A 13,913-nucleotide genomic window follows, 5' to 3' on the forward strand; every position below is an offset into this window, starting at 1 on the left:
TCAAGCATGCAAGGAGTACACTTCATTAAAGACAACTGAACTAGAACCACAAGGAATACACTAAACAGTCAAAAACTTACGCCAATTAGTACAGTTCACAATTCTGAGTTTATTAGTGCATTCCTAAATAGAGTCAGACCTTATCCGCCGATTTAACTGCCGCTTTATATATATTGTTAGACCTTATCTACCGATATAACACCCTCGATAGAGGAATAAATGAGAATGCGGGTGCAATTCTAGCAATTAAAGCATTAAAAACAATAACGGCAATAATGACAATAATAACTGAGTTCACAGCACTGCAGCTGCGACGGGCACTGGACAACTGAAAATCCTTCCAGTTGTAACTACTCTTCCTTCCTCTTCGTCTGTTTCTGTTTCTACCTTACGATCCAATCAATTGTGCCAGGCGTGACATGCCCAACAGCAACCCTATGCTCAATCGGGAGGCCTCTACTGCATGCGTAATCCAGAAGCGGGCCAGAATGGACATTGCATCCTCTTGCTAGCCTCTCCGGCAATACGCGGCACCTCTCTTTCAACGACGAGATATCGGTGAGGCGCTGAGAAGTTAAAACTTTATAAAAAAGCTTTTTTTCCGCACAACGAACTGCCAGAGCCATGCGGTGCTGTCTGGTCGGGAAAAATACATTAGTGGAAGGAAGGATACGCAGAGCGCGGACATCCTAAATGTGAACGTCAGAAGAAAAAAAAAACTAAGAAAAAACGAAAACAAGAGAAAGTGAGAGAAAAGGCAGTGAGCGGGAGGAAGGAAAAGGAAACAGACAAAGAGTGGAAGGGGGTGGTCTGGGGAGTCTATCTCATGTCCTCATTGATATATATATATATATATATATATATATATATATATATATATATATGTGTGTGTGTGTGTGTGTGTGTGTGTGTGTGAAAAAGAAGGTGTTCTTGGATCCAGTGGAAAAATACCAAAAAGTGGAGGACGGGAAAAACGAAAACTTCTTATATTTCCCACGTTTCAGCCGGGGACTCTTCATCAGGAAAAACACGATACAAAAATGCGCTTTTCTTAAGTAGGCATGGTATATCAAGGACCCCTGACACGTGAACTATCACTACCATACACTATCTACTGTGACGTGGCGAGTAATGAACAACAGAGATTGTCAAAGCAATGTCAAACAAAGATTATGAGAATGCATGAACGGTGTTTACATCAAGTAGATCACATGAAGAGCAGTTTGAAAAGTACAGTAATATCAACAAACAAAACTATTAAACCCATACAGCAAATCACACGCACAAAAAAGACAAAAGTATAGCAGAAAATGTTGAAAGGAACCAAGATGCGTAACGAAGAATTTTATGGGGCACAAACAGAATTGATAACACAAAGTTTAGAAATTCACTGCACCGAAAAGGTGTAGTCAAAATCTGCGTGTACAGTGATCATGAACAGACTGCGATGAAACTAGAACTTAGTTCTGCGCCGAAGAAACGTCAGTTTGCCTGGATCCTCATTTATACAGCATAAGATCGCGTTAAAGTTTTGTATCAGAAATGACTCGCACAGCTCCCTATCATTGTGTGAAGGGAAACCTGATTCCAGTAAAGTACCTCTTAGTTTATTGAATGAGTGACCAGGAATGTTAACGTGCTTAGGCAAAGGTAGATTGGGTAGGCTTGTGGCATGTGACTTATGGTTAATTAAGCGCAGTCTAAAAGGTGTTTTAGTATATCCGATGTATTCGAGTTTGCACACAGAGCAGTCAAGCATGTACACAATGTTGCTAGTGTTGCAGTCAAAATCCCCTTCAATTTTTACTAAAAAGTTTGATGGTGTACTCTTAACCAAAGTGGTCGTCGTCATATAGTTACAAACTTTGCAACGGGGTTTGTTGCATGGATGACAACCAAAAAAAGTGGTAGCGGTAATCCTTGATGAGGTTAGTGTGTCCCGTAAGTTCTTCGATCTGCGATATACCACACGTGGGGGATCAGGCAAGATTTTTTTTAAGGTGATCACTCTGTATTAGTATGTTGTGATGCTTCTGAAGAATGCTGTTGATGTTTGGTGCTGATGTGGAGTGTGTTAAAACCAGGCTCGTGCTTGAGGGTGCGGCCTGCTTCTTCCGAATAAAAAGTTCCTTACGGTTAATATCCTCAGCCCGTTTAATAGCATCGTTAATTATTTGTGGTGGATATTTTTGTTTCTGTAGGGCCTTCCGAGGTTTTGTGCAGTTGTCTGTAAAATTTGAATTATTTGAACATATTTTCATAAAACACAGTGCTTGACCATATGGGATTGCCGTTTTGTAGTGCTTTGTATGTGAACTATTGAAATGTAGGTATGACTGCCTATCCGTAGGTTTTCTAAAGAGTTTAGTCGTCCCTTTGTTAGCACGTATAGTAACCGTGACGTCAAGAAAATTTATTGCTGTGCTTGAGTATGATTCCGAAAAAGAGATGGTGGGGTGAGCCTTGTTGAAGTCTGCAATGAACGACAGAAGTTTTGTCTCTCCGTGCTGCCAGATCAGAAAGACGTCATCAATGTAACGCTTATATTAAACGGTTTGAGACTGCATGCATCTAGGAATTTATCTTCGAGTTGGCCCATAAATATATTTGCATAGCTTGGTCTAGTTTTTGTACCCATAGAAGTGCCACTAACCTGAACATAATGCACACCGTCAAATTCAAAATTGTTCAATGTAAGGATTAGTTCTAATAACCGCGCTAGTGTGTTGCTGTTCAACGTTTTGTTTGAAACGTTTTCTTCATAAGCCTCCAATATTGCTTGAATGTCATCAATATGAGGAATGTTCGTATAGAGTGAGGCTACGTCTAGTGTCACAAGCAATGAGCCAAGTGGCACGTCAAGGTAAATGATGTCGAGCAAGAAATGGTTTGTATCTTTCAGGTATGAATTAAAAGTGGGTGAGATATCCTTAATGAGACTATCACCGAATTTAGACATTTGTTCAGTGACGGTGCCAGTAGCGGAAACAATAGGTCAGCAAGGATAATTTACTTTGTGTATTTTTGGCAGGATATAAAATCGTCCCGGGATGGGGCTAAGAGAGAATAAGGAGCGTATAGCTCTCTCGCTGATTTTGTCTTCTTCAACAAGGTCTTTTATGGTATTGGAAACCATTTCCTTGAACTGCTCTGTCGGATCGTCACCAAGGCGCTTGTAGAAATGCGTATCATTCAGCTGTCTTTGAATCTCAGTAGTATAATCAGACTTATTCATTAGTACTACAGCGCCAACTTTATCAGCTGGTTTGATAAATATGTTTTCGCGATCTTGCAGCTTATGGGGGGCTTTTTTCTCAGAAATGGACAGATAATGCTTAAAGAACGTGGATTTTTTATAGGCCTCCAGAACGTCGCCTTGTACTGCTGAGATGTAGAGATCAAGAAACTTGTCACGTTGTGTTGGAGGCATCCAGTGCTCGCGGGATGGCATGTGCGAAGAAGATTGCCGTTCATGAAAGAATTCTCTTAAGCGTAGGTTCCGTGCAAAATTATTTTAGTCCTTTGCCAGCTGGAAATCGTTAAAGCCACCAGTGGCAGTACAGAAGTTTAAACCCCGAGCAAGTACCGCTAATTCCGGTTCAGAAAGTATAACCTCAGAAATATTGACAATGTTAATGGACTTATCTACTTCTGTTTTATCAGAATCCGCTATTTTTTACAGCCGTCTCAGGAAGTATTTTGTCGCGGAGCAACTTATTAGTTTTTTTGAGTGGATTTCAGCGTATTTACTTTGTTCGTACTCGTTGAGGGCCCTAATCTCTGAAGTACTCATCGGATGCAAGGTGCGTAGTTGTCGTTCAATGTTAACTAATGCTTCGGAGAATTCTTTGTAATGGTCGATCACGGCACGTGTTAGGTCTAAAGAAGCATTTGTTAATATTGCATTCCATTTTTCGCTGTTACGAGCCGACATTTTGGAAGTTGCTGGTTTAAAAGAAAGTCGATGCCTCTTAGGTACCGTCTAAGCAGTTACAAAGGTACCAAGTGTGGACGCGTGGACAGCATGGCAGATTCGTTTTTCAATAACCTTCCTGATTTTACAAAAGCTCGAACAGTCTGATATATTGACTGCCGGTGGGGATACTAGTCATTTATTAGAGACCTTGCTGAATTTAGCACTTCTGAATTTTTAAGGGTGTGATTTTTTGAGCACTATTCGAGTTTTTGTAAAATCAGAAAGGTTATTGAAAAACGAATCCACCATGCTCTCCACGCGTCCACACTTGGTACCTATGTACCTGCTTCGACGGTACCTGAGGGGCGTCGACTTTCGTTGAAACCAGCAACTTCCAAAATATCGGGCCATAACAGCGACAAATGGAATGCAATCTTAACAAATGCTTCTTTAGACCTAACACGTGTCGTGATCGACCATTACAAAGAATGCTCCAAAGCATTAGTTAACACTGAGCGACAACTACGCGCCTCGCATCCAATGAGTACTTCAGAGATCAGGGCCCTCAACGAATGCGAACAAAGTAAATACGCTGAAATCCACTCAAAAATGGCTAAAAAGTTGCTCCGCAAAAAAATACTTCCTGAGACGGCTGTAAAAAAATAGCGGATTCTGATAATACAGAAGTAGTTAAGTCCATTAACATTGTCATTATTTCTGAGGTTATTCTTTACGAACCGGAATTAGCGATACTTGCTCGGGGTTTAAACTTCTGTCCTGCCACTGGTCGCTTTCACAATTTCAAGCTGGCAAAGGACTTACATAAATTTGCACGAAACCTACGCTTAAGAGAATTCTTTCATGAACGGCAATCTTCGCACATGCGATCCCGCGAGCACTGGACACCTCCAACACAACGTGACAAGTTTCTTGATCTCTACATCTCAGCAGTGCAAGGCGACATTCTAGAGGCCTATGAGCAATCCACGTCCTTTAAACATAATCTGTCCATTTCTGACAAAAAAGCCCTCCGTAGGCTGCAAGATAGCGAAAACATAAATATCAAACCAGCTGATAAAGTTGGCGCTGTAGTACTAATGACAGACAGACAGACAAAGAACTTTATTCAGGTCCTGAGGAACTGCGTAGTAACGGCCCCGTTTAGGGGGAATCCGTAGTACTAATGAATAAGTCTGATTATACTACTGAGATTCAAAGACAGCTGAATGATACGCATTTCTACAAGCGCCTTGGTGACGATCCGACAGAGCAGTTCAAGGAAATGGTTTCCAATACCATAAAAGATCTTGTTAAAGAAGACAAAATCAGCAAAAGAGCTATACGCTCCTTAATCCCTCTTAGCCCCATCCCGGGACGATTTTATATCCTGCCAAAAATACACAAAGTAAATAATCCTTGCTGACCTATTGTTTCCGCTACTGGCACCGTCACTGAACAAATGTCTAAATTCGCTGATAGTCTCATTAAGGATATCCCACCCACTTTCAATTCATACCTAAAAGATACAAACCATTTCTTGCTCGACATCATTGACCTTGACGTGCCACTTGGCTCATTGCTTGTGACACTCGACGTAGCCTCACTCTATACAAACATTCCTCATATTGATGACATTCAAGCAATATTGGAGGCTTCTGAAGAAAAAGTTTCAATCAAAACGGTGGACAGCAACACACTAGCGCGGTTACTTGAACTAATCCTTACATTGAACAATTTTGAATTTGACGGTGTGCATTATGTTCAGGTTAGTGGCACTTCTACGGGTACAAAAACTGGACCAAGCTATGGAATTATCTTTATGGGCCCACTCGAAGATAAATTCTTAGACGCATGCAGTCTCAAACCGTTTTATTATAAGCGTTACATTGACGACGTCTTTCTGATCTGGCAGCACGGAGAGACAGAACTTCTGTCGTTCATTGCAGACTTCAACAAGGCTCATCCCACTATCTCTTTTTCGTAATCATACTCAAGCACAGCAATAAATTTTCTTGACGTCACGGTTACTATACGTGCTAACAAAGTGACGACTTTTTAGAAAATCTACGTAAACTCTTTAGAAAACCTACGGATAGGCAGTCATACCTACATTTCAATAGTTCACATACAAAGCACTGCAAAACGGCAATCCCATATGGTCAAGCACTGTGTTTTAAGAAAATATGTTCGAACAATTTAGATTTTACAGACAACTGCACCAAACTTCGGGAAGCTCCACAGAATGAAAAATATTCACCACAAATCATTAACGATGCTATTAAACGGGCTGAGGACATTGACTGTAAGGCACTCCTTATTCGGAAGAAGCAGGCCGCACCCTCAAGCACGAGCTTGGTCCTAATACACTCCGCATTAGCACAAAATATTCAACAGCATTCTTCAGAAGCATCAAAACATACTAATGCAGAGTGATTACCTTAAAAAAATATTTCTGATCCTCTACGTGTGGTATATCACAGATCGAGGAGCTTACGCGACATACTAAACTCATCAAGGATTACCGCCACCACTTTTTGGGACGAAGCTCCTTATGGCGTGGCTTGTGCGTCCGACGAAGTACGTAACCACCAGTGGCACATACCTGAAATAGCAGTCCTTACAATGTCTGCTGGATGGGGGCACTTGTATATGATGAATACATGATGAAAAGATGTGAGATGGCTGTGCTTGGAGTTTTCTCTAGACATATGGACGGACGAACGGACTGACACACGCACGGACGGACAAACAGAGGGGCGCACGGACGGATGGACAGAAAGAGGGATGGCCGCAAAAAGAGATGGACGGACAGACAGACGAATGAACAAACGGACGGATGCACCGAGGATCACACAGATAAGCGGACGTAAGAACGAATGGACAGGCAGACTGACGAACGCTGCACCCCACCAATCATCATTCACTCCGTGGATATGCTGTGATTTTTTCTTGTTGTCATCTATGCAACAAACTCCGTTGCAAAGTTTGTAACCATATGACGACGACCACTTTAGTGAAGAGTACAGCATCAAACTTTCATCTAAAAATTGAAGGGAATTTTGACTGCGACACAAACAACATTGCGTACATGCTCGAATGCTCTGTGTACAAACTCCAATACATCGGACATACTGAAACACCTTTTAGACTGTGCTTAATTAACCATAAGTCACATGCCACAAGCCTACCCAATCTACCTTTGCCTAAGCACGTTAACAATCCTGGTCACTCATTCAATAAACTAAGAGGTACTTTACTGGAATCACGTTTCCCTTCACACAATAATAGGGAGCTGTGCGAGTCATTTCTGATACAAAAGTTTAACGCGATCTTATCTTGTATAAATGAAGATCCAGGCAAACTGACGTTTCTTTCGGCGCAGAACTAAGTTCTAGTTTCATCGCAGTCTGTTCATGATCACTGTGCACACAGATATTTACTACACCTTTTCGGTGCAGTGAATTTCTTGACTTTGTGTTATAATTGTGTTTGTGCCCCATAAAATTGTTAGTTACGCGTCTTGTTCCATTTGAACGTTTTCTGCTATACTTTTTGTCTTTTTTGTGCGTGTGATTTGCTGTATGGATTTGATAGTTTTGTTTGTAGATATTACTGTACTTTTCAAACTGCTGTTCATGTAATCTACTTGATGTAAACACCGTTCTTGCATTCTCATAATATTTCTTTGACAATGTTTTACCATTTTCTGCTGTTCATTACTCGCCACGTCACAGTAAATAGTGTATGATAGTGATAATTCACGTGTAAAGGGCCCTTGATATACCATGCCTACTTAAGAAAAGCGCAATTTTGTATCGTGTTTTCCCTCATGAAGGCCGGTCCCCGGCTAAAACGTTAGAAAAATAAAAAGTTTTCGTTTTGCCTGTCCGTCACTTTTCGATATATATATATATATATATAATAAATATTTATTAGTAATGAGAATGAGTGCACATCGATCGACGTGAGGGGGAACTGGCACGGCGTGAATAAGCGCCCGACGAGTCGGCGGAAACAGGATATGCTGGCTGCTGTGGCATGTAGTCGAGGTTGGGGATGTAATACTTGGCATAAAGACTGCGCTGATGACGACAGTGACGTGCAACATGGCCAGGAATGCCGCAGGCGTAGCAGATTGGCCTGTTTGAGTGCGCCAAGGTAGTTGAGGTGGTCCGCCAGACGAGAGTGGTTGCGGGAGAACAGGGTGTATTGGGGAACAGGGTGTGGTGGCGAGTAAAAGTTCGTGACTTGGGCAGATGGTGTTGGCGTCGGTCGAGCATAGGAACGGGTAAACGGCCTCAGCATAGGTGAGAGGTGCCGCAAGCTGCGTTGGTGGTACAGGAGGTGGAAGCACCTCAGCAACTTGAGCCTGAATAACAAGACTGAGTGTGTGATCCAGTGCCGTGGGACTCTTGGTGACAGATGTGACAATAGAAAGCTGATGAGCCACTTCCTCAAAGATGTAGCTTGGTTTGCGGCAGCAAGGTGAAATATTCAGTGCCAGTGCTCCTAGCTTCCAAAGATAGTAAGTTCCACTGTTGAAATTTCGGCGCGACTGGTAGAAAGGCGCTCTTTGCGCAGCTCGTCAAAACATTGGCACAATTCAATGACTTGCACTACTGTCTGAGGGCCCTTGGCTTCCAGCATATGAAATGCATTGCCATCTATGCCTTTCAGTATGTGCCTTATTTTGTCAGGCTCCGCCAAAGATGTATTCACGTGCTTATAAATGTCGATGACGTTTTCGATATAACTCGTAAACGTGTCTCGGTTCCTTTGTGCTCTGCCATGAAGGCAATGTACGGCGCGAAGCATGCGCAAGCCAGGCGAAGCGAAGAACGAATCGATGATTTGCTCTAATGCCGACCAGGTCGTGAACTCGGCTTCATGGCTGTAGCACTATAGCTCCGCCACATCAATGAGGTTCATCATCAAACAAAAGCTGGTTTACTTTCCAGCCTAATTTGCTTCCCAGGCCCTGTTCACATCTCCCGGACTGTCCACCAAGCTGTCCACCAGGGTTCTTACCGCATACTGGAGCAGACATGTCCCGTAAACTACGTTGTCGAATTGGTCAACCCATCGCTCTATCATTGCTGCCGAGGCTGCGAAAGAGTTCAAGTCACATGACTTGATCCCTGCTACGAGCCACCTATAAAGGTCTTTTCCTCAAGTCACTAGGATGGCTCTTCTTCGTGCGGGCAGAAATTGTGCCGGTGCACATCGGTGCCAGCTCTGTGCCAGTGAGAGATAAGACGACGACACGACGTTCGTGTGTCGCGCTCTCGGCCTTCTGTTTTCTGTGCTGTGGCTGTCTTGCTTGCCCTGGCGGGTCTCTTTCTGGAACTTCTTCGAAGAACACGCTTGTTACGATGTGTATATATATATAAATATATATATATATATATATATATATATATATATATAAATGTATATATATATATATATATATATATATATATATATATATATATATATATATATATATATGGTTCTAGGACATGACCTGATTGAAAACCTACCACCGTTTCGCGGCAGGGATTCACACCAGCTCCTGTCCCTTGGGAATGCCGCTCACGTTTCCCATGGCCTACATTCCCGTTGCGGTACTCTTACAACAAACGAGCCGCCACGGAACGCCGTCCAGGCTTCCCTGCTCGTCGACCACACCAGGGTGTGTGCAACAATTGCTACTTACTCAAAGACCACGATCACTCGCTCTTCGGGCTTAATGCCCGACAGCACCGCGGACCTGCGGCGTACCATCGCGCTACTCCACGTCAAGACTGACGAACTGACAGCGTCAATCTCCGAGCGAGCTCCTACAATGTTGCCAGCATTGTGTGACATTAACGCAGTGTTGGACGTAGCTGCCTCGCACGACCTTGAGGCAAGCTCATTGGAGCAACGCAGGCAGCTTTGGGGCACCCTCCTGCAACTCTCAGACCAGCTCGACGGCGTTGGCTCAGTGATATCCGCATTCTCACGTGCCGTCCCATCATTGCCGTCCACCTACAAACTGCAGGAATTCGACGGGGTCCGAAACGACGCCGACAGCTGGGTGGCAACTGTCAACGCGCTAGCAATGCGCGAGGCCTGGAAGGAATCTCAGAGATGGGCTGTGGCTGTAGACCATCTTCGGGAAGGTGCAGTGGCGTGGCACTGGTATGAAGACTTCAAGCAGCAGTCTTGGGTGGAGTGGAGCTCCAAGCTTATAGCTGCCTTCGGCCAGACGCTCTCCGATCTCCCCTCCACCACCCAGTTCAACCTGACGTCTACTGAGGATAAGGCGCAGGAGGGTTTCCGCCTCCAGGTTGCAGTCATGCGTTGCAGTTGACTTGAGCTTTCGGACTCCTGGCCGTCGTCCAATTCAAGTTCAGCTCAGCCGGGGACCACTATAGAAGACGGGCCTCGTGAGGGACGCCACCCAGACGACATACCCACACTGAACCATCCCGAATGTGCAGCTGTGCTCTGCATGTGCTTTGATGACCTCTTGGCTGAGCGCTCTGCAGGGTACACTGAAACGGGCTCCAATGCAGGCGTCGCTCTTCCGATGCCAGGTTCCACACCAGGACCCATCTCATGGACTACCGTGCCGGCAGCCAATGCTATTTCCAAGACAGAGCTGTCGGAGACAGTCTTGGACCAGTGTGTGCCACATCGGCAGTCATTGGCCGAGCGTGTGAGCTGCATCGATGCGTTCAGGGCGGAGAGAGCCAGCATCTGTCTTTCTGGCAACGTGATGTGCGATCTTGCCGACGACGACAACAAGCACGCCATTCTGGCTCCCAGCGTACGGCCTGAACGTCGCGTAGACCCCCATGAAGTCGTCACCATGGAGATCGCCCCTGATTGTTCGGGCCATGACCGGCACGGTCAGAACAGGAGCGATGGCAGCAAGGAGGCTTAGGGCACGTCGCATCATGATTGTGTCCGATGGCTGGTAGGCACTCGCGCTCGCCCTCTGTTGCGCGGGCATTTTCCGGCTCGGCATTCAGATGCGCATGAAGACCACACCACCCCACTCGGACGACATGGATGTCTACTCGGCGGCCGGCGACTGCTCCAACACACCCACTGTCGCCCACCAGGTCTGTACACCATGCTGCAGCGTCGCGGGCACAGACCACTGGGGTACGGCCAGTTTCATGCCCCTGGGTCTTCATCGACCAAGGTGCGAGCGATTGCCAATGCCCATCGGCAACAACGACGCTGTGGCCGACCGGGGCAACAGATGCAGTCTCAGCATACCGGGGCACAGCCTGGACGGGTCCGGCCCGGGTGGGGGGGGGGGGTGCGGTCGGTGCTACCTGCCAGGGCTGTTTTCACCGGGTCTTCCGAACACGTCGAGCATTGGACGAGATCAACCACAACGATGCAGCCAGTCTAGACCTCACGATAGACTTGTGGCACACTCCAGCACCCAGTTCCAGCGTGGTCGAGGCCGACCTCCGAGATGTAGCCAGTATCAACCACCAGATCTACTTCTGGCAGATACCCGGACCAAATCGCAGCATGGCCGAGAGCGTCGGCCGCAATGGGGCAGCCAGTGCCGGCCGCCTCAGTCCACAGCACTTTTCCTAGAGACATCGTCGCGTGCAAAAAAAAGCGACCGGCTCGAGGCAGCCAGTGCCCTCCACCAGAGACGCTTTCCCCAGACCGTCGCTCCATCTTGCATTGTGGTCTGGGCTGACCACCACGATCCAGCCTAGCTTGCCTACCAGAAACTTTGCCGCCAGCTCTACGCGCGCGCAGTCATGGCCGAGTGTCATGACCAAGAAAGATGCTGGCGCTTCGGCGCGCGGATAGCTAGAGCAAAGAGGAAAAAGATGAAGTACAGAATAAGAACAGCTGACCCACTGACCCAGGATCAGGTGTTGTCTCTGTTCTCTCCGTTACAATATATATATATATATATATATATATATATATATATATATATATATATATATATATATATATATATATATATATATATATATATAATAGTGAGATCTAACAGAGAGTAATGCCAAGGAATGTATAGGGGAAGTTATTAGAACAAATGGAATATGAATAACAAGAAAGAAAAGTGGATTAAAAAATAACCAGCCGTGAGCAGGAATATATATACATATATATATATATATATATATATATATATATATATATAGAGAGAGAGAGAGAGAGAGAGAGAAGGCAAACGTGGTAGTGAGGAAAGGGGGTGGGAAAATATTCCGCACAGCATTACCCAGTGCCTACCCAGCGGCAAGCCTTCTAAACGAAAGAAAAGAGAAAAAGTTGATAGAGAAAAACGAAAGCGGCGCAGGGAAAGCCGTTGAGAAAGTCTAGAAGATTAAGCCGGGAAAATTTCGTTTATGTCTTTTCTAGTTCTCGCGAAAATGATAAACGAGACGAGAGTGAGACACGAAAAGCGTCCTCCCCCCTCCCCCCCCCCCGTGCTCCAGAAAAAAACCCTCTCGGTACCGACTGCCGCTTTTGTTTCATTTAGTTCATTTATTCGTCCTCGCGCATCCGTAGCACTACACTGTGTACGCATGCGTGCGTTCTGTACGTGTGTGCCGTTCATGTGCTCTCCAAGCTGTCTCGAACGCGTCTATTGTCGGCCGCGTGCTCTGCTTTTTCGTGCGTTGTGAACTAATTAAAGACGAAACGCGATCCTTGCCCTTGTACTGGCGCGTCTCTTGCTTCCCCTTAAACGTCACCATGTCTCGCTGTCTTTTTCCTCGGACCACCCGCTCGTTTGAAAAGTTCTTTCTGGTGCGAGGCAATTAAGAGGCGCTGCCCTCGCTATATTCCTAAGATCTCCCCAACCACCACTCGAGCGGGCAAATAGTAATGGAATAGCGTGCTTCTAGTTTTTCTACTTCGTTGTGTATTATTACTGTTACTGTACGCCCGCTGCTTTGCTTGGCTGTGTCCTCCGGCGAAAAGAGATTCGTTCCCCACCCCCCACCTTTTCCCAAGGGTATGTGCCATATGCATAACATTGCGCTTCAGGAACTTCTGAGCGCACTGGATGAATAAAAAATGACGAAAAAATATGACTAAGGTGAACAACATGCGTGCAGGCACCGAAGAAAGTCACGCAGGGATGCGTCACTGAGAGTGAGCCACCGAATGGAATAATATAATATTCTGCAAAAGTAAAGAAAAAGACAGGTATCTGCTATTGCGCAGAACAGGTGGCGCGTTGCCGCTCAGCGGCGAGTTGTTCGCGGAGCCAAAAACCCTCGTGCCATCAAGTGCAGCTGCATTCCTTGTGAAACATAGTTGTAGTACCTGCTTATGAGTGCTGCATCAGTCTTCATGGCGTCTGGGCTTATTTTAAAGGAGTCCGAAATTGGGGGAAAATACCAGTTGCAATTTCATCTCACGCTGAAGAACTACAAGTATACCGGTAAAATATTCTCCTCATTTTTTCGTAGTTTCTGCGTGAAGTGATCATGGAGCTGCACTGATTTCTTTTAAAGAAGAAAATTTACATGGCTCGCAAAGTTTTGCAAAATATGTCCCGCAGAGAGCCTCCGTTGTGCTAAACTTATTGCATTCTGTGGCAAGACGTTGAGGTAATCTGTCTTTGGGTGACAAGACGCGATGCGCTTCTGATGGAGGATGCCCAAAGAAAACAGCTCAAATTTTTGGTATAGGGGATGTGATGACTACACAAAACACTGCGCTCTACGCTGTCGTAAATGCTCAAACTGCCATTAGAAGCTGGAAATAAAGAATAAAATTTTCTGAAACCGCATTGTTGAAAACGTTTTGCGATGTGCATCAGCGTTCGTGCAACAATTCTTTGTTAACGCGGTGCTCTGATCCCACAGATGTCTGTGTCTGTGTACGTTCATTGTTTGTTATTTGAATTTATTGTTGGAATCTTAACATATATACATTTTGCATTTATTTTCATTGAATGTATTGGACTTGGGTGCGTTGAATTGTGAATTGCTATTGTGTACCTACAGTTCTTATCAGGACCAGTGAACTATTT

Source organism: Rhipicephalus microplus, chromosome X, assembly GCF_043290135.1.
Source record: "Rhipicephalus microplus isolate Deutch F79 chromosome X, USDA_Rmic, whole genome shotgun sequence".
NCBI classification, from domain to species: Eukaryota; Metazoa; Arthropoda; class Arachnida; order Ixodida; family Ixodidae; genus Rhipicephalus; species Rhipicephalus microplus.